The following is a 21,564-nucleotide window of genomic DNA, read 5'->3' on the forward strand; positions in this document are numbered from 1 at the left end:
CACAGTGCAAGTAAATCATAGCTCAGAAATGAGCTACCCCGTGCAGCTGGTGGCTTACCAAAGGCTGGATGCCTGCTGGTGGTCTTTGTACATCTGGACGCATAAATACAATAAAGCTACCTAAGGATGAAATTGCAGGGCATAAAACCCCCTTGAGTTTGTGATGGATCAGACTGCATTCCCAAGGTCTGAAGGGATCTGATATGTCACATCATCATCATCAGTCCCCAAGGCAGCCAGTCGCACAATCCTGTCTAGGAGAGATGATGGAGTATGTTGTATAACAATACCACATAAGATGGGTTTTCAAGAGGTGCTCTACCAAACTGTATGCAATTCAGTTTTCTTTTAAATAAAGGCACTTCAGAATTGCGCAAGTGCAGAGGAAACATCTGATGTTAATTCTTTCTTTGTAACACCAAAGTTGAAAAAAGAAATTAAGCTTCACTAACAAATAACTGAAATACACAAAGATTATTATATATAAAATTACAATTTGCAGTAATCCTTCATCTCCACATTATGGATTCATAAAAGCAATTGCAGTATGTTTTTAATTATTAACTACCACATAATGGAGCAGGCAATGCAATATACTAGAGCTTTCCATATATATATAAATATTTCTATATACAGACACATTGATATAGATATTAGAGTTTTTCCTTATGGGAGTTCTGAATTTAAATTCTGAATATGGCTACAAGTTAAAGCCCATTGTCAAATTTCAGTCTCACATTTCACTATCCACATGACAAAAGCCCGATTAAAAGGAATTCATCCAGGAATGATTACAGCAGTGCCAATGCTATCCGTTTTCAAGTGCAGATCAACAGATCCATGTGAAGGGATCTTGCACAATGCTTGCATATTAATGTCAGCAACACCACGTAGCTCATCCAGAAAAAATAAAAAGAAATCTGATTACATCATTCATCTTCCCTTTCAAGTGACCCACAATGCCTAAATAAATGGATATTTCATAATACATATTTGTAACTAGCAACCAGCGTGATGAGTACAGTATTTTCCAGTCAACAAAATTGGAGTCTAGTGGCATTTTATTTTAAATTCTATATAGGTTGAACACATTTCCTGCTCAATTACCTCTAAACATGATGGACATTGGATGCAGATGACTATCAGTTAAGCTAAGGTGCTTTTTTATGACACTTGATTAGTCTAAGGGAATCTGGGAGTGAATGGAAATGATGCTCCCGTGATGCTCTCTGCTCTGAGGACCTTCTTCAGTGCAGGGAGGACTCACACCATCTTTGCTGCCACCTTGTCACGCAGGTCTTGGGTGCTGTTCAGGAGTGTGGTGCCACTGCCTGTGCGCACACCACGAGCGAGGCACAGTCCTCCATCCCCTGAAGCTAGTCCCTGGCTCCGGGCAGTGGAAGGCTGGGTCAACCGTGCATCAGATGACAGCACTATATCTGGTAACTTCTACATAGGAAAAGAAAGAAATTTCCTACTGTTTTGCTACTATTTGTTTCAAGGTAAAATCCAGTTTGAGTGTTTAAGATTAATGGTGCTTGGTGTCTTGACATTTTACAACAGCGGAAAAGTAGAGATTGACTCTGTCTCTACTGAAAAGCAGAAAATGGAGCAATAGTAACCCAGCCTGCCCTCACCCCGCACCTTCAGCCGCCAGGATCTACCATCTGGAGGGGATGGACCATGACAACTTGAGTGGAGTTCTCTGTGAATATACAGCCTGTGCCAGAAGATTATCTTCCACAGAAACAAAATTGGGACAAAACAACCTATGCTGAAGATGAATCTTCAGAAATATTATCTAGTGTCCCCACAGCAATCTCACAAATCCTAGAGGTTAACCACCACCATTCACTTTGCCTTTTGCGTGCCAGGAAGTAGATTTTAGGAGGGCATTGCCTTGACCTGCCCTACCCCTTGGCCCTGACAAAACAGCATGGTTGAAAGCTATCTCATGATTTAGGCAAAACATAAATCAAGAGAAACTTGCAGAGCACTACAAGTTAACATGAAAGCCTGGTTCTACTGAATTCAAGGGCTAAGTCCCTTTCTTGAAGGAACTCTATATCCACATATGTGATTAGGGGCTCCTGAGTGAGTGCTCTGGTGATGCCAAATAAACATATTTACTGATTTCAGCTGTTTTCAGCTGATTTCAGCAAAGGAAGAATTTTACCTCACCTTCTATATACATTCATACATTCAGAAATATATTGACATGTATTTTCAGCAACTGAACTACTCCCTACCTGTAGACCCCACTTGTGTGGCAAAAGGGAATTAAAGAACTATTTTAAAGTCTGACGTTAGAGATGGAAGAGATATATGGAACAGCTACTCTGTCATCCTTGGGCACACAGGGGGAATTCTCATTGCACGTGTATTAGAGCTTGGTCGGGTGCAGCTATAAATAGTGCATAGAAAAGGTCTCCCATGCATGCCCAATGTTCCTCCACAGTCCGAATGATCTCACTGTAAGAAAACCTTCCTGGACATCCCCCTGTTACTTTCCTCTGCTTTGTCTTACCTCCTGCATACCTTAAAGTGGAAACTTTGCCGGTCATTTTTGCCAATATACTCCTATGAGTACTGCACCAGCCAAGGGGCTAACAGACAGCTCACAGGGGTTTCTCTGGCCATGGGTCTGTATCTATAGCAAACAGCTGCCCAACTATCTCCAGGTTTCCCCCTTTTTTTCATTTTCTGGAGAATAGGACTTGATTGAGGAAAGAAATGGAGTTTGTGATTTATCTCTGCTATTTCTGAGGAAGGTGTCTGACAACACTGAATTCTGTATTAAATTTTCAGAGAACTGACACATCTCAAGGGCACAAGTGTGAATCCCTGCAGTCATTTTCACTGTAGTTTACCAAGAAAGAGTTTTCCTTAATGAATTTTTGCTTGTGAACTTGTTACGCTCTGATATAGTTAGTGAATTATCCCTCTTAATGGTAATTCTTGAGGGCTAAGTTTTGAGGTATTAGAGATTATGCCCAGGATCAATTTTCTAAAAGGTGCTATGGTATTACAGCGTACTACCATTTCTTTACTCCAATTTTCTTACACACTCTGTATTTTATATGATTTCTGAAGCATTAATATGTGTTGTATAGTTTTAAACCTGCCTGAAGATGCATTCTAGCACATAGACAAGCCATTGATTTTTTTTTTATACAGGAAATGTATTTGTTACCTAAACAGCTGAAATCTTACCCCGTGCTTTAGAAGTTAGCTAGATGGGAAAGAGAACCCCCCCCTATACTCAGACTGAGCTCCTCAGAAGACCTTCTTCAATATGGTATTAGCATACTACAAAGAGCATCATAGTAGAACCTAAGCACCGCATGTATGATCTAAGACCGTGGGGGTATGGACTTCTCTCCCACCCGTGTGTGCCAAAATGCACTCAGCACATCGTTAGTTCAAAGCAGAAACATGTGCTATTCCTTTCAGTATGAGAAATGTCTTTTGTATCCCCTGACTGCACTTCCTTGCATTATCAGATAGACCAAGTGCAGAAACCGATATCGCCAGGTACAAAGGACTCAGAGAACAAAAGGCAGGATTGGGCCACAATGCATACAGAGCCTCCAGGCACAGAGTTAAACTTAGTAAAAGCAGCACGTCCAGAGTGGCTCCTTATAGTTCCTTTTTTTTTTTTTTTTTTTTTTTTTTAATAAGGAAAACTGCCAGGCAAAGCAATAAAGAACATTTCCTGTCTTTTACAACTTCATGTTACGGCAGTGGCTCAGCAGTGCTGATGTTCAGCTGGCAGAATGATGGGCTTGCTGGAATTCATCTCTCCAGGGTAGGAAGGTACCAGTGCTCCCCTGCTTCATCCAGTCGCCCCCCCCCCAGAGGGACTGGTGTGGTCTGCAGCTCCCATTGGCAGGGCAGAAGTTAACGGAGGAATTTGCTTCCTTTAAAATACAGTGCTGTCAAAATTCAAAATTTAATGGAAGAGCCTAATGTAGGAGGAGAGGAAAAGTGTAGTTCTGCCACTCCAGTGCTCACTCAGAAGAACCATCTGCCAGGAAGGGCAAGGGAGGCAAGGCTGGAGGGATAGTCCCCCAGGTCTGATTCTGCAAGAATAATCTGGAGTGCCAGGAATAGACCAGACACACTAGCCCAAGATGAGCAGAAATTATTAATTCATTTTTGTTCCTTTTGCATTTTCTGAAGCCAAGAAGCCCTGAGTCTTGCTCCTTTAAAGGATGAGAGCAGCTGATATTCAGATGCAGCGTGGCAAGGGACAGCATTCACTTGGGAATTTCAGGGCTTGCAGGCTTGTCTGGAAGTGCAACTGAAGGGCTGGAATATGGAGGATCCAGCTTCTTCTGGTCCAGAAAAGCTGGTAGTGCCAAGGAAAGGTACAATCTGTGATGCTAAACCTACCCGGAGTGGGTTGCTCGGGTAGGGTTGCAAAGGGGCCAGCTTTTGCACCGACCAGTGTCCCAACACAACTGTGCTGCTGGCCTGTCAATCAGTGTAAAAGCAAATCTCTGCAGTGCCCCGACATCCCAGACCTGAGCTGTGCATGAAACCAGAAGGGTGCAAATTAACTGACAATAATTTGCTCAGCAAGAAATTATTACCTTTCATTGCATTTTTGCTCAGAAGGAGGGCAGGAGCCAGAGGCGGTGGGAGCCGGGTGGGCGCACATGGAGCTGCTCTGCTGTGCTGGGCTGCAGCTAGCTCGGCGGGAGGGGGGCACTGCACCCCAGCTCCGCTCCCCCCCCAGATCCCAGGGCTAGGCAGGATGGTCTGTGCCTTAACATGGCACTGCTAGCAAACTGCCTCCACGTACCACTTTGTCCTTTTTCTGTGTTACATGCTGCTTCATTTGATGCTGCAGTTAGTAGAAATACTGCCCTACACTACAGTGTCACTTCTACCAGTGAAAAGCCTGCCCAGCCTGGCAGCCAGAAGCAATTTTTTGTAGGAAATACAGATCGGTTGCTCTCCTGATGGAAAACACTCAAAGAAAGGAAGATATAGAGGGTGCAGGGCTTATCAGCAAAGGCTGCTGTGCTTCACAGCACCAGCCACTACTGCCGAGCTCAGAGGGCAGCAGAATATAAAGAACAGTCTTCAGAGGGGTGAGATCCTTGGTAAAAAGAGTTCCTTCTCTTCGACCCAGAATGAATCAGCTGGGAGTTGCTTCTCACTGAGAGACAGCTATGTTCTCCTGCCAGCACTGCCACCTGTCCTGTCTTGTGGAGGACACTGGGTTCACCAGGACCAGAGCTCACCATGAGGGGAAAGGACCCCCTAGGGGAGAGCTTGGGCTGTGGGCTTTCACTTTTCCACCTGGGAAGTGAGAAGGGCATACTCCTTGTTTTCCTGAGGTGGTGGAAACGAGAGATCAGCACATTTGAAGGTCTTTTTCTTTTAAATTAAAGACTCTTAACGTTAGAGAGAGAGAGAGGTTTGGCTGGCACTGTTGCAAGGAGGGTAAGATCTCTGCACAGACTGAGTAGTGGAGGTTAGTTTGATCTTGCAGGGTACCCAGAAGTTTTTTTTAATTGCCTTGTTGATCTTTTTTGGATGAAAAAAGGGCATTTTCCCTGATACTGCTCTACAACCTCTTCCCCCTCCTCCTGTTTGCTCTGTGTCCTCCCACTGTGACTCCTGCGTGAAGGATGAGCTGAGAACTTGCGCAGCCAGATCAAGCTAACAAGGAGCAGCTGTTGCTGTTTTGCTCAGGAAGATGCCCTGCTAACTTCACAGGCTAAATGGCGCGATGTGTGCTTACGAGTATCCCTGTCAGCAGCCTGTTCCTCACCCACTGTGGGCAACCTGAGTTACACACCATGGATCCTGGCACTGTGCCTAAATATCTTCACTCTAAGTCCAGTCTAATGAAGCCAATGGAGTATTTAATGTTTCCAGTTAAGTATGAAATTCAACTTACTTCGCTTTGCCTCCTAATTTGTCTTGTGGGATGATACTAAGAGTAGATACCGAAGCTATACTTTACTAGATGAGCACCATGGCTTGTGGTACAAGCGTGTACATCTCCAGTGACTCATGTTGATAATTACTGTGCACCTCCCATCAGCAACTGCATCTCTGTGTGCCTCCAAGGAACGTCACCTTCCACATGCCTCAGTAGTAGGCTTCACCCTGCTGCTCTGTGGAAAAGATGATCAGGAGGGAGCTATTAAAGCTCACGAGGTGGGGCAACAGAGATGACTGAGAAAGCGAGGCCATGAGCTTTCCTCTGCCAGGCAATACGAAGTGAGACTTCTGCCCATCAATGATTTGAGCAGCTGGATTCCCGGTGGCTCTGAGTGTTGGAGCCTGAAAAATATTGCAGATGGGCAAGTCTGTCTTAGTTTACACCCTCATTTCTTTCGTTCATTACCTAGACACAACTGTGACAGAGAAGGAAATGATCTTCAGCATGAACCAGAATTTAGGAGTGAGAAGTAATTACCCCTTGGCAGACAGGGACACCCCTCTCTAAAACTGATCTCCCTCCTTTGACACTGTTAATTTGCTGCTGCAATTTCTCTCAGTTGTCCTTACTCTGTGTCATACAGGGTTATGGCTGGAACTTCATCATGCTGAAATGTCCCCACAGTTTGAGGAATTTTATATTTAAAACTTGTTCCTTCTGTCTCAGTTTGGCACCCCGTGATGATAAATTCAGAGGTGTTTCTGGGAAGGCAGCCAGTGCTGTCAAAGCCCAAGAAAAATCAATCTTCAACAAAGAAATAAATTAAATTCTGTTACTATCTATCAATATTTGCCTCTGACTCCACATAACAATTATATGAAACTGGACCATTTGCTTTAAATGTGGAGAAGGGAACTACACACCGATGTGTTTTGGAAAAAAAGAGATTTTTTGCAGCACAGAGCTATTCCCAACACACCATATGATCTCCTCGTAATGGGCACTGCAGGAACAAACACAAAGTCAGTCCTAAAGAAACATAGTACTGTCACCTTCAAAATTCTTCACACCTATAGAAATAATCCTTTCAATTTTTCAGTGGTGCATTTGATAAAAAATTCATATTGACTTATAGTCTAGATAAAGAGAAAATACAGCACATGCCACTTAACTAGGACAAGAAAGCCAGTGGGGCATCTCCTAGTCAGCTGGCGCAGCTGCACACTAGTGAATAGTGTAGATTCATGCTCCGTGAGAACAGACTCAGCCAGGTGCCCATGAGCAACCGCTACATGCACAGATACTACCTCTGGCTCAGGAAGTCCCTGAGCCGCAGATTGCTGGAGGCAGGGCCAGACTGTATTCAGTTCAGGGAGGTAAAACTATAAACTGTCTTGTTCTCACAGGCCTTTCCGGAGATCTGCTCTGAGGTAGCAGAAGAGGCAGAGTACAAGGCTGGGCAGAGCCTTAGCCCAGCCCAGGCTGCCCACACTCACGTTCCTCATAGAGCTACTGCACTTGAAGAGCTGTTCACTGCTGTACCAGCCTGGGGGGAAGCTGTTTTACAGATGCACCCAACTTCTGAGGGCTTCCCACTGGCTGTATGCATATTACCTCTACTACTGTTCATATTTGCATGTTTAAATTACACTTGCCTCATTAAAATATATACTTAAATTATGTCAGACCTTCTTCCTTTTTATGCATGTTGGGGTATATGTTTCCTCACTAGTCTGATCTCCAAACTGAGAAAGATGCGCTGTTCCTCAGAAGAAAATTAGCAAATGCATTCTCAGGTGTCCCTGGCCCAGATCTGTGATAATCTATACATTTTTCGATCTTTTCTCTGCTTTTCCTGGCCCTTTTTCTCATGCTTGATGAGGGGAAGGTCTTGTCTTTCTTTTTTTTGATTGTTGGGAACTCTGGTGTCCTCTGGCTTCCTGCCATATAATATATAACAAATGTTATATGTGAGCTGTATACAAGGTCTGCTTCCACAGCATCTATGTTGAAGCTACAAGAGAACGTGCAGATGTAATGGGACACACAGATCCATTTGTTCAACCATAAAACCAATAACTTATCCTACTCCCAGAACAAATACAAATGCTCCCCTGAGCCGTTATCTGATTTCACTATAACAACCAGATACACCTGTGATACAGTTCAATGACTAAACACTTCACCTGTCAGGAAGGAGAGGGATGGAGAGGGAACTGGTAGGGGTCTCGTATCTCGCACCTGTAACAGGTTCTGGCTTGTGTGAATTTCTTTTTCACAGAACATCTGACAAAACACAGCCCGAGGTAATCCTCACCCCCCTTCTATATTTTGTTGCACCAGCCGGCATTTTTGATAAGATGGCTTTCCCTAACACCAGCCAGCACTACACCCGAGGCTGCTCCCTGTCGCGTTACGTAGTCTGGGCAGGAGTGCAGAGCCAGGTATGTCTCTCCTGTTCCTCCCAGTCCCCTGCTTATTGTATTATCATGGTTAATTGGGAAGTCTACATATAAAAATAAATAACTTCTCACTGCCCCAAAATAGGTCAAGAAACCCACTTAAGTGTGCATAAGAGGGAGGCAGCTTTAAAGCACTGCCTAAAAGAGATGAGGCTCCAAATATAATGTAGTTGTAATTCTTGATGCAAGTAATGGTGACAGTAATTACAACCACAGTCCTTCAAACACAGCCAGGTCTCCGGGCTAGCCTGCCAGCGCGCTCAGTCACCGGGCCTGCTTTCATGCAGAATGTTTATTCAGATTTCACCATGAAAAAATTCAGTGTCCTCTGACATGCCCACGCTCCCCCTCGGGAGGTGAGCCTCCCCAGATGGGGGGATGGTGACACCTCCACACTGCAGAGGGAGTTGTGCCATTAAAAAATGAATCCTAGGTGGGCTTGCTTAGGGGGCGTAGACTGGCTCAAATCATGATCCAGCTGCTTTCCTTTATTATTTGACTGTATGTTTTACACCCCCCCCCCCCCCCCCCCATTAGTAAGCTGTTCAGCTGTGTTATTCCAGTTTTCCTTCTGGAGCTGAATGTGCACAGCTGGATCCCAGCAGCACGCACCAGGTATAGCCCCTTAGCAAGCCATACCCCACCAACCTCCTGCGATGCTGAAGGCTGCTGTTATTAACAGCCAACAATCAGCAAAACGTTAATGACACAACGGTCAGATTTGGTGGCCATTAGTATTTGTGACAGAGACAACAGGAGGCTGGGTGGTTTTGGTGGAAGATTCCAGGCTCCATTGCAGTATACAAACTCATGGCTACCGGTGGAAATGAAGGTTGAGCACTAATCGCTGATAACCGCATCCCTGTGTGTGTGTTGAGCGTGGTGTGATCAGCCACCAGGAGGAGCCAGCGTAATTCAGGTCACATAATTAGTTTGACGAGGGTGGAGCAAAGGGAGCTGCTGCCTTCCTGCCTCCTTTTCCCTAGGAGCACCTCGCAGACTGGTTTTGTTCTAAGCACTCACCGAGGGTTTCATGGCAGAGACCTGCCATCCCCTGAGCACAACGCTTCCCGGCTTCCTAAAGAAGAGTGCATCAGTTCTCGGGTACCGACTGTGGTCTGGGTGCTCAGAAGCAGTCATCACACGCGGTGGGTGATGATGCACAGCAAGGTCAGTAGCTAGTGCTGGATGAGGAATCGAGGCCACTTACTTAAATGAAGGTGTCTCAACCTTTTCCTTTTTGTACTCAAAGAAAGAATGTGTGCCTAAATCCAGGTCTTGGCTTAACCTCATTTTCCTTCATAGACTCCCAAAGAAAATGAATATAAAATTATAGTGTATGAAAACAGGGTACTGTTGTTTCAAATAATTTGAGCATTCTAGAGATGATTCATGCCATTGTGGGGGCTACCAGAAACCACCTGAGTAGCAGAACACGAACATTGAGGTTTTACATGTTTGCAGCCAGTTAACACGGTATTTGACATCCAGCCAACACGGTATTTGACATCCAGCCATGCCTCTGCGCCTCCTTTAAACTTTCGGTTGAAGAGACAAAAACGTTTAACGCTAATGAAGACAATTTCCCCACTTCATGTTACTCGTTGCCAGCCAGAGAGTCAGTTTTCTTAGCTATGGGTGCAGCATTACAGCAGGGATGGTTGCAGTTCCCCAGCAGTGCTGCTGGTGTTTGCTCTGAGCCCTGTGCTGATGCACAGCTCCTCTGTTTGTATTCATGGGGCTTCCACCAAAGATCTCATTTTTGGAGAAGAATCGGATTTTTACCATTTTAGTTGTTTTCGGGTTTCAAGCTCATGCACAAAACCAACGGCGACTGAGAGCTTGGCACAGGCTGAATTGCACACAGGCTGGTGGGGTGCCCATGGCTCTGGCCACTCCTCAGTGCCTGGAGCCTTCCCCATCCTCATCCAGAGCCTTCAGCATGTTGTGAAACAACATGATTTAGGTATGTGCTTTACCAAGTGAGAGGCTGTGTTTATTTTTAAATATTTTGCTCTAGGGAAGTTTTGGGGTATTTTTCTTTCTCAAAATGTGTTTTATGATGCTGTGGATTAGCTGGAATGATTGAAATGCTGAAGAACAAGAGAATGTATGACTCCATGGGATTATTTTTAGATGTTGAGTTACATTAATTGTTTTAAAGACAAAGATGCCACTTGTGGTTTAAGGAGACCTAAACTTCAGACAGCTTGAGGCTGGGGTATTGTATGGGAATGCGGTTGTTGGGAAGTTCTTCCATACATCTGCTATAGGCCACTGTCAGGAAGGATACCAAAAAAGGCACTAGTGTGTATTTATATACCTTTGTGTGTCAGGAATACCATCCTATAAGGACCTTCCTTTTCCCTGTGCTGTGGGACTGCCCTCTTGACTGACTAAACAGGATGGTCCTCCAAAGCCTATTTTTATTGTGCTCCAGTTCTCTTTAATGAGAGTTCTGCATTTGGAAATCACACAGGACCTAAATTCAAAGCTGAAGTGACCAGCCACAGATCCCAGCCGAGCTGGCTCCTGAGAAGGTAGCTGGGAAAGAGGTGGAAATTACACCTAGAGTAGTCATGCCTTGGCTCACCATGGATGGTGGAGGGCAGAGCAGAGGAGTCTCTGTCTCAGTTTGGGAAGGGATGGAAGAAGAAGTTTTGTGATTAAATGCAAAGAGAAGACAGATTTTGCAGAAATTGCATATTTGGATCCTTGGCCATGAAAACTCAGTGTGATGCCTCAGCTCCCTGCAAGGGAGCAAGGCAGGCGGGGGACAGCAGGGGCAGCCCCAGACCTGGGCATCAGGCACCTCCCTGGAGATGGGGCCACCAGGCCTAACACCTGCAGGACTTGTTGCTGTGGCAGGGACACCACAACAGACTCAGCTGGCATCCCCCATCTTTTCAAAGCTGCCAGGATTTTATTAGTATAGTTGCTGCATCTCTTGCATTTCACAGTGGCAACTAACACATATGATTATTGTATAAATGCAATAAGATGCCTTCTGAATTAGAGCTGAGGAGTTATCAATATCCCATCCCTAAGAAGTACTGCTCTGGGGATATGCAGGTAAACAGCTGGGGTCATCCTGCACAGTGCAAGTCTTAACCCTGAAGCATGACCTTGCAAAGCACCTGAGAGGCAAAGAAACCTGGTGCCTGGAGCTCACTTCCATCCTGGCCTGGCCGAGGGGGACCAGTGCTGCTCTCTTTGAAGGAAAGAAGAAGATTGCCTTAGCTCTCAGCTGAGAAAACCCCCATCTGCCCTGACCTAATCATGTTGTCTTAATCATATTGCCCTCTTCGCCTTCTCCAATGCAGCTGAGGTTTTAATAAGGTTATAAAGTAGAGTCAAGTGAATACTAAATGAAATGTTTAGCTTGCTCAGGTTTAAAATAGGTTAGTGCTTATTATTTGAAAGCTTTGTGCAGGAGTAGTCATTAAATGAAACATAGTGTGTTGAGTTGAAAAATTAGTTTGTCCTTCTGCAAACAGTACATAACTAACTCACGGGATCACTTCCCAGTATTACTTTTACGGTGCTTCCAAACAGTGTAAAGAGAAATCATCCTGGCTTTACAGTGAAGGGAAAAAGGAGTTTGCTAGATTGCATCATCCTTACAAGCACTGCTGATGGCCCTGGTAGGAGTCTTCCCAGAGGAGCAGGAGGACATACTCTGACGTATAAAGTGATGCCATTTGCTCCAGTGCCACAAATACTCCTGTATGAGTGTGGCTGCATTGCACGTACTCACAATTTAGGAAGTCCCTGTTGCAGGCCAGTTCCGACACATACTCCTTTGGGAATGCAGAGTGCTTTGGCGCAGCTGGCAGCTGCATGCCAGTTTTGGATCTTCCTTGCAAACCATCTGGGTGTGGTGGTGGCCCTTGGTCATAAGCAGACTGTTGTGTGCAGCTGTAAGACAGTCAGTCAGTAGCTGGGCTTCACACACCATTGCAGGAGATGTTTCCATAAGCTCCTTCCTCCTGTGTGAAGGTATTGATGTGGAAATCCTTGGCTGGGCTTGGCTGCACGAAGGTTCAACAGGTTTCCAGCTACTGGCCTAGTTACACTTTACAAAGAATCACTATTTCCTCTTACATCACAACCTAAAAAGAAATGGGCCCTTATTTGGGTAATATTTTATTTGTGACCCCAGAGGTTTTGGTGATGGATTATGACAGAGTGGTCTGCCTGGAGCAGGGTCTTCCTGACCCTGGCAGAGTCAGAATGTTCCCCACCTTCAGAGGGGACATGTTGTGGGACCGCTGCATCTTTGTCCAAGACATCGTACACAGGTCTGTTGCTCTGATTCCCTTGGACTTCTCGTATTTACAGATATTGTTGCCATTTATCTAGGTTTGCAGATGTTTACCGTCAAACACTGCAGGTGAACCAAGACAGATGGAAAAAAGTGAGGCACATCAAAGGTTTTTAGAAGTTGGTACAGAAGCTTGGTTTGCCTGGTCTCAATATCCACTGCCTTTGAGAAAGTGATAAACAGCTTTGAAAGCTGTGCTACAGAAGTTCTAACATTCTTAAAAATAGAATAAAGATGATATAATAATTAAAATACAATATTTTTAAATTGTCCTTTTCAACCAATTAACATTCTTTTATGGATGGAAGGTAGTTATCTTAAGTAATTACCCTGTTATCCTAGTGACAGACTGATGGTGACCTTTATACTGCAATTGAATTATGCAAATAGGTATTTTCATTAAACATTAAATAACTCCCTTGGGAGGAAAAAATGTTACTTACTGTGCATTGGCTATTAAAGTCTAATGATATGATTTACCACAACTTTGTTTTCCAACTCCAAGGGCTCCAGAGGAGAAGGGATTAAATCTTGGTTTGGAATTTGAGGCTTAGACATGTGTAGACAGGTCAGATGAAGAAAAACAGAGGAAAAAAAAGAAAGAAAGAAAGAAAAAAAGCAAAACAAATCCCAGTTATTTCATCACATTTGCAAAGGCTATGTTCTGTCTAGCAGAATATCAGTATTCCAGTAAAAAGCCTCCAGTCACACACTTTCTAGGCTCCTACGCACCTCAGAGCCAAGATGTAGCCTTCCCATTAACTTGGCCTGCTCCTCACCACTGATCCTTACTTCATATCAACTTATTGGCATGCCTCAAACTTTAAACCACAGCTGGTTTAGTTCTGCTTTCAGCATTTCACATGGACTGTGCATGCTCTCAAAACCAGCCCTGTGCCACTCGGGCTGAATCAGGCTCAGAGGCAACAAAACACTGATAAGTAAAGCCTACAGGAAAGTTAAAGTCACCTGATGTACAGATGAGCACTGGAGAGCATGCTTCCAGCCCAGTGGAAGTGTCAAAATTTTACTGAGTTATGTCAAAAGCCATTAGGAATGAGGCAAATAACACAAGCTTTAGGAATAAGAATTACTCTGTTTATTTTTAAAGAGTCCTGTTGTACAAAATGGCCCTTGGTAACAGCACAATCTATACAGAAAGTGAAGCAGACTTTGTCAGTGGTACAGTAGAAAGGCTTGGTCCAAAAAATGTCTTTTTGGAAACTTCTGCCATTGCACTAAAAGGGATCTCAGCAGGAATATACTTTATTGAAGGTAACTCAACATCCATACCAAGACAGCAAGAGTGTGCAGGCTTCTGGGAAGCACCATGAACTACACACAACAAGGGAGCTACAACTGCACCCTGAAAGAGCTGATTTACTCCTCTCAACACCAGTCTTGGGATGTGTGGAACCATATTGCAGTGCTTCACATGAAAAAACAAAATATTTGATCCATATTATTTGGTGCTTTGTGCTGAAGATAAAACAGTAAATAGATTTCTCTGAAATGTTTCTGTTAATACAGCCATAGTCTCATCCAAAATGAGAGAATCTGGATGCCTGTGTATATGTGCAATGTATCTTAACACTGGAGAGTTAATTTGCTTTACAAAATACTAGAGCATCAACAGTCTGTACAGTGGATGCCAATGTAACAGCTTTAGAAAGCATATTCGACATTTTCATTCAACAAAGTTTCCTGGCCCATTAACTACAGTTAGTATGTCCTTTAAATAAATAAACACACACACACACACACATTATTTTAATTATTTAACACCTCTCTAGTGGGCTGTAGAGAAATTTCACTTTGGAAAATTTTGTGACAATTACTACAACCCATCAATAATGAAGTTTATTTTAAATCTATCAGGCTGTTAGTACAGCAGTGCTGTTGTGTGCAGCCCCTTTAGAAGACTGAGCTAAGAGATGGGAGCTGCACCCTTGTCCATTGAATTGAATGGAGAAATACTAAAGTCTCAGTCACAAAAAACATGTTTATATTACAGTGGGATCCAGTCTGCTTAATTTAGGGAAGTTCTTGCAGATACAACATCTCTGAAAAATCATTAGCCATCTAAATTAATCTGAATTATCACTTGTTTTCCTTTTAGAGCCAACAAAGAGAGATAATTACGCAACGGTGATTAGGGAACTGTTAGGAGAAAAGGAAACTTTGGTGTTCTGGTCTTTGCCCCCAGGGCAGGTCACCACATGTCTCCCTCAGCCTTACAGAGTGGTCCAGGCACAAGACTGTTACAGAAAAGGTCACTATCACTTTGACATTCAAAGGCCTGATTTGAAGACAAAAAGTAATGGAGAAGCCACCATTTTCACTGGGTGATCTGTTCAAATCTTATTTGCATGTGTTGTTAAAATAGTATCTATTACTAATCAAGTCTTAGCTTTTCTTCCATGTTATTCTTGTCTCTGCTAGATTAAACAGCTCCTAGTTTCCAGTGTTTTGTTCCTCTGATAATGCTTATGTACATAATCAAGTCATCTCCTAAAGTAGGGACAAACTAAACAGACCCCTGTAATCTCAGTATACTGAAACAGCTTGTAAGGCAGGACAAATGATGCACCAGAGACTTACATTTGTGTCACAAAGAAAAAAGAAAAAATGTAACACTGAGCTTTTCCCACATTTTCAGGTTTATTCAGAATTAAGTATTATTATTCCTATTGTTATTGTTGTTGCTGCTGTTATTGTTATTTTACTACTACTATTATTGTTCTTATTGTTATTAAGCATATAGACTTCGTTTCTTGATTGATCCTATCACCTAGAACTGCAATAGCTCATTCCATAATTAACATATTCTAGAAAATATTATTCAGTCTGGTTCATGATGTTTTCTTGTAATGAGGTTATACTTTAAAGAAGTAAGATTGTTTTTTCCTAAAGAAACTCATTTAACTTCTGCTTTCAAGCAAAGCTATATTAATGCTTTGTTGTTGTTATGTGTCCAAAATTCTTAATAGACATGAAGATTCCTATCAGCTCCTGGCACTTGGTCACAATAGAGAGTTGGTGTAAACTTAAATTCCAAAAACCAGAAAATGAGAGGAGAACATTCCTACCAGGGTTACCGTTGTCCCCACCAGACAGGTAATATCTCCTCATCCACTGAGGTGCCACAAAATGAGCAGCAGGGACCTGTGCAGTGGCCACTGGGTTCTGCTAACGGCAGCCCAGTTTCAGGTAATTCATTAACAGGGAAAACTGGCTGGCCTGTGGAGCTGGCTGCTGTGCCTACGGTCCTCCCTCCATTCCCAGAGTGTGTGGTGCACATCTCTATCCTTACATTCCACATTGTGGGAGGCTCCTTTTGGAAGTTTTATTCCAAGTTCTGGGCAATCCATTGTTCAGATTCAAGAGAGAGAATTCATTTTCAATTTAAGTAATTTTGACTTAAACTTCCACAGTTTCAACACCTTTCTGGAAACTTCTGACAATGCACTAAAAGAAATCTTAGTAAGAATATATTTTATTAAAGATATCCCAACATCTGTACTGAGAAAAGCAATGGTACTCAGGCTTCTGGGAAGCACCATGAACTACACACAAGGAAGCTACAGCAATTGTGCAATTGCACTTGAGTAACAACTGATTTAACTAATTTTAACTTATATCTACAGGTGGGCCACGCTTTTACCTGGAGGTAATTAGGCAGAGCTAAGGCAAAAGTATCTGCCTTGCATGGTAGCATACCCCATGTATGACCCATGGTCTTCATCCACCCTGTGAACGACGGTGCTGCAGGTGGGCAAAGGGAAGGAGCATCACACGGGGCAATGAGGCTCACAGCAGGCTCATGGTAGAGCTTCCTCACTGCCAGCTTGACACCACCTCCCCACTCCTGTTTTCCACTCAGTCCTGTCCCCACCTCATGCTCCTCTTAAGTATGCCAATTCAACTGACATGGCTCCATTTCCAAATACCACTTTTTTGTAAACCACTTCCATTTTTTAAAGGATGGGATTTCATGGGGTGTTACACCCAACAAAGCCAGCAAGACAGAGCAGGCCTGGAAGCAGGTTCCTTACCTGGGGCTGCAGATCATATGAGGGGCCATACTGATAAACCTGGTAGCAAAGTGCCTAAGACCTGGCCACATGCTTGACAAAAGCTTAGGATTGCAGAGGAGAAGCAAATAAATACAAAAATGAAATCAGGAAAAGGTCAGAAATTATTTTTGTATTCCTCACATGGCCTAGTGGTGGTCTGAACCCTTCAGATGCCAGCTACTGGAAGAGGTGCTGGCTGGTGGGAAACCCCTCTTTCTCCACAGTGGCTTTATCTGGGACAGTGGTTCAGTCACCGGCACTGGGTATTCCGTCTTTCTCACTAGCAGTGATAGCCTCCAAGGATCCAAATGTCCAACCATGGAGTATCTGCTACACTCTGGAACAAGGCAGACATCCCAGTTCATGATGCCACCAACCCATTCCAGGACAGACAGACCACCTTACCGTCCCTGCAGCACATACTGCTGTGCTTGGCCTTCTTACAGATACTTTTCAGCATTTCAGGTCCCTTCGGTGTCTGTGTTAAAACATCAGTATGGAAATGGGATGCAAGCTGTGCCACTACATGTACTGCCACCATGGCAACTGCTGCAGAATGGCTTTCCCCCACAAAACCAGCAGTCCCAGTACCTCCACCCAGATCCTGTTTGGATGACAGTAAAAAGAACAAGGCAAACCCAAACAATGCACAAATGAGCTACCGTGAACACGATTCTGACCTGTGGCCCTGGTTAGGCAACTGCACTTTTTGAACAAATGTAATCTGACAGAAGGGCTTTATCCCAGATCAGCATTTGTGTAGCGGAGCGCTTGTGTATTTTTTTGACATGGTGCTGGGATTCTGCAAGCTAAAAGTACCGACCACAGCCTCGCAGAGAATAATTATTTAAGGTGAACAAGGCACTGAGGATATCCTGAAACCTCCTCTGCTGCAGATGAAAAAGCAAAACCCCTTCTGCTCACCCCAGGAGACACCTGGGGCTTGATTCAGTCGACTAAACGCAAGCATGTTGTGCCCTTGGAGGCACCACCGGACACCTGATGATGAGATATTCATGTAGATGTGACACAGAACCTATGACAGATACACATCCTTCTGAAATGACAGGTCAGATAAACTATGGTATCCCCAAAGGCACTGATTATATCTTCTTGCTTGGTTGGTGAATAGTTCAAACAGCTGGTTCATCTAGCAGCTGGTCAGCTGCACCACTCTCCATTAACCGTGCTGACTAGGGGCTGTGATTCAGTTGCCATCACATAAATATGTGGAGACATTCGAGATGCTCTGGAATAGCTGCCTTGAGTTACTGATTCAGACAAGTGCAGGTCTTCTATGAACTCTAAAAATGTTGATTGGAAGGGACCCCAAGAGGTCATCTGGTCCAGCCTGAACATCCCAAGCCAAAATTCATGACCACTGTCTCTCGTTATATTACCTGGTGCCAGTGAAGCCAGGAGAAGAACAATGATTCTCCTACAGCACTACTCCCTGGAGCAACAGCAGAACAGCACAGCCTCTACCAGACAGACTATGAAATGCTACATAACTTCTTTAGAACATGGGCATTAAATGCTGTCTAAAGGGTTTTTTTAATGTGGTAAAAACAGATTTAGCTTAGGCATTGCAAATATAGCTATCTAAGCTATGTTTAAACACTGCACCGACAGCAACCATAAACCTTACAAACTGCTGTCCTCCCTGCAGCTTTGCCAGAAGGATTAAACATTTATTCCGTGATATTTTCTTCCCACACCTATTACTACCGCCTGGAGACCAATGACATGAACCCCATACACTGCTGGAAAGCCCCATGTCACCTGTACTATCATGAAGGATAACAGTTGGTGCTGCAGAGGCCTAAGAACATAAAACCAGCCACACAGACCAGGCCAAGATCCATCTAGTGCAGTAAGTATTTCATCTCTGATATGTGGCCAAAAGTGGATGCCTAGGGAAAAATTTGCAGAATACAGAAAAATAATGGTATTTTCTCAGAACAAACACTCAGTCTGCCATCACTGGTGGCTCAGGAACTTCCTGAACCAGAGGAGATACTTTTGGATTTAATACTAGCACATTACTCTTTATGGACAGTTCACACTTAAATCCACACACATCTAGATACCTCTGACTTAGGTTGGTCAGAGCTGGAAAGCGTGATCTTGCAAGTCCCTGCCAAAGTACTCCAAGTAATCTCTTCATCGTTCTAGACGAAAATTGAACTAGGGAGCATACACAGATGTTATGCTTCAAAGCTCTAGGAAAAATGCACGCAGTGGCACGTTCTGTGAACTTACCTCATATCTACTCAACGTGCATTCGCAGATATTGAGGCCAGAATGAATCCATAGATCATCTAATCTGATTTCCACTCTAATAAATAACTGTATTCAATTATCGTGCCCATTATTTGGCATGTGGATCAGCTTGCAGATTAAAAAACTTTAACACAGGTTTTTACACCCAAGCTGAGCGTCTAAATTCATGCAATAGTCGTTGCCAATGCAGCTAGTACACTCCAGGAGTCTGGGAGCTCTTCAGCTCACCCTGATGTACAGACCTACATTTGCTGACCTGAGCAGCTCTCCCGGCCCCACGGTGACACAGATGACATTGCCACTGCCAGGAATGGGAGCCTGGGAAACTAGCCCACCTTTGGGAGTCTTGACCTGCAAGGTGAACCAGACTCCTTATGACTGATAAAATCGGCTCCCAGAACAACATCTGAAACTGCCTGGAAGTTCACATGTTTTTATGACTGGGTATCACGTCAGCCTGAAGTTTCAAACTCTACAGTTATTAATTTTTGAAAGACTGCTTTCCAAAAGGGTTAATGAGTCATATCACTAGCTGATAGAAATGCCAATCATCAGGGATCAGCTGTAGAATAATTAGATGCAGAATGTGAGCATTAGGTATGCACAGAAGTTACAAAACCCAAGAGGATAGTGTAAAACTGCAGTTCCTAGGGAGCTGAATAGCTAGAAACCCTCAGTCAAATTACCCCAAATTTGGATCCCTTTCCTCTACTTTCACAATAGATAACAGTTTCCAATATAATTTGAATTAGCTTATGTATTTTAAAGTATTTAGACACTCAAATAGGCATTCAACTTTTCTGTAACACAGCATCACTCAACTGAATATTATTTGATGACTACATCTGGAAAATGCATGTATTTTAGTGGCTGATAACATCTGCAGTCACCTAGCAACATATTTGTGACAGTGACCTGGTAAATTGTTGAATGACATTTTTAACTGTTTAGCCACAGGGCTGAATAAGTTTTTCTCATTTCAGTCAGATCTGGTATTAGATTGCATGTATGGGGAAAAAAGGAATTAGTCATATAAATGCACTGAGAGCAAATACTATAGTATTAGAAAAGGTATTGTGATTTCAGAAAAGTATTCCTGTGATTCCAAGGAAGTAATGCTGAGAAGTTTTTCCCATCTTCCTTTTTTCTCATTCACAGACAAAAATTATTAAGGCCATGGATCTGCAATCACCTCACCACCAAACAGCTTTCATTTGCCTACACATCAGGTGTGTTGATTATCTGACTTTCATTCTATTAAGGATGCAATAAATTTATTAAAACACAGACTTCAGTTTTGAATGCATTTTCTGTGCCTTAAGAGAGCAGTATTTATTGCTTGTATTTCAGCTGAATGGTATTAACATAAAGCAAATTAACACATAAACATGATCTATTTATAGATAACTATTAATATATAGGGATATAGTGTGTGGCTCTTTTTGCATGCCTTTATGCTGCATCACTTCAACCCCTTCCTATTACTTATACAATAAGGTAAATGATGCACTAATCCTGGAAACAGTCATATGAAAAATTCATGAGTCACTGTACCTTCCGAGGCTTAGCTATAGCAAATCTGTGCCTTTCATCCTAAACACAGGGAAATGACCTTTCAGTTACATAAAACATGATTTTCAGCTTTTTATGGCCTGTGAGTTTGCCTCTTCATAGCCTTGTTACAGTGCGCTCAGCAGCAGCCGAGATAAAACTTCCACAAGCACATTGTTTCTCTGACCTGCTGACAATACACAATGTCTAATGCACAGTTTCAGTTCAACTCATATGCAGCTGTATCACTGAATACATATGTCCACCAGCTTACTAGCTATGGTGGGATTTAGATCTCCCCAAACTAGACACAGAGGCTGGTCAGCCAACTTGTGCTTTGTGGTCTGCTGCCTGTATTGATTAAACTTCCATTGACTGGAGTGAGTTAAGACATCTGCGCAGTCTTTAGCAAAGATGAAAGAATAATGAATGCTGAATCATGCATGAATAATGAATTCATATCCCTCCCCTGGTCTCTTTTAGGTTTTTACAACATACAAGAGGCAAATGTCCCTTCCAGGTCAATGTCATAGGGAATTGTTCAACCACAAGTTCTAAGTTGGCTCAATGGGCATTTCAACCCACTGAATTTGTGCAGGAATGTTCATTCCTTGTTGGAAAAGAAATTCACCCATGAAAATTTATGAATGAACATGCAGAAACTGCAAGGTGAAAAACTACTCCCAAAATCTAGCTTACTACTTAGTGGCAGTGAATGTAAAGCAGAGGTGGGTAGCTGAGATGTGCTAGAAACCATCGTGAGAAATTTGGATGGACCTTGCCATAACATGTTAATGAGTATTTGAATTAAAAAAAAAAAAAAAAGTTTGTTTGTGAACAGCAGATGTTTCCATTGGCTAAAAGGCTCCTCTCGTAATATAATCATCCACTGCCTGTATTTTCTAGACTTAGAAAGACCAGGTGTAATTTTGGTTCAGTCTGGTATTGCATGTAGGAAGCTATAAA

Source organism: Falco biarmicus, chromosome 4 (assembly GCF_023638135.1).
Source record: "Falco biarmicus isolate bFalBia1 chromosome 4, bFalBia1.pri, whole genome shotgun sequence".
In the NCBI taxonomy this organism is placed as follows: Eukaryota; Metazoa; Chordata; class Aves; order Falconiformes; family Falconidae; genus Falco; species Falco biarmicus.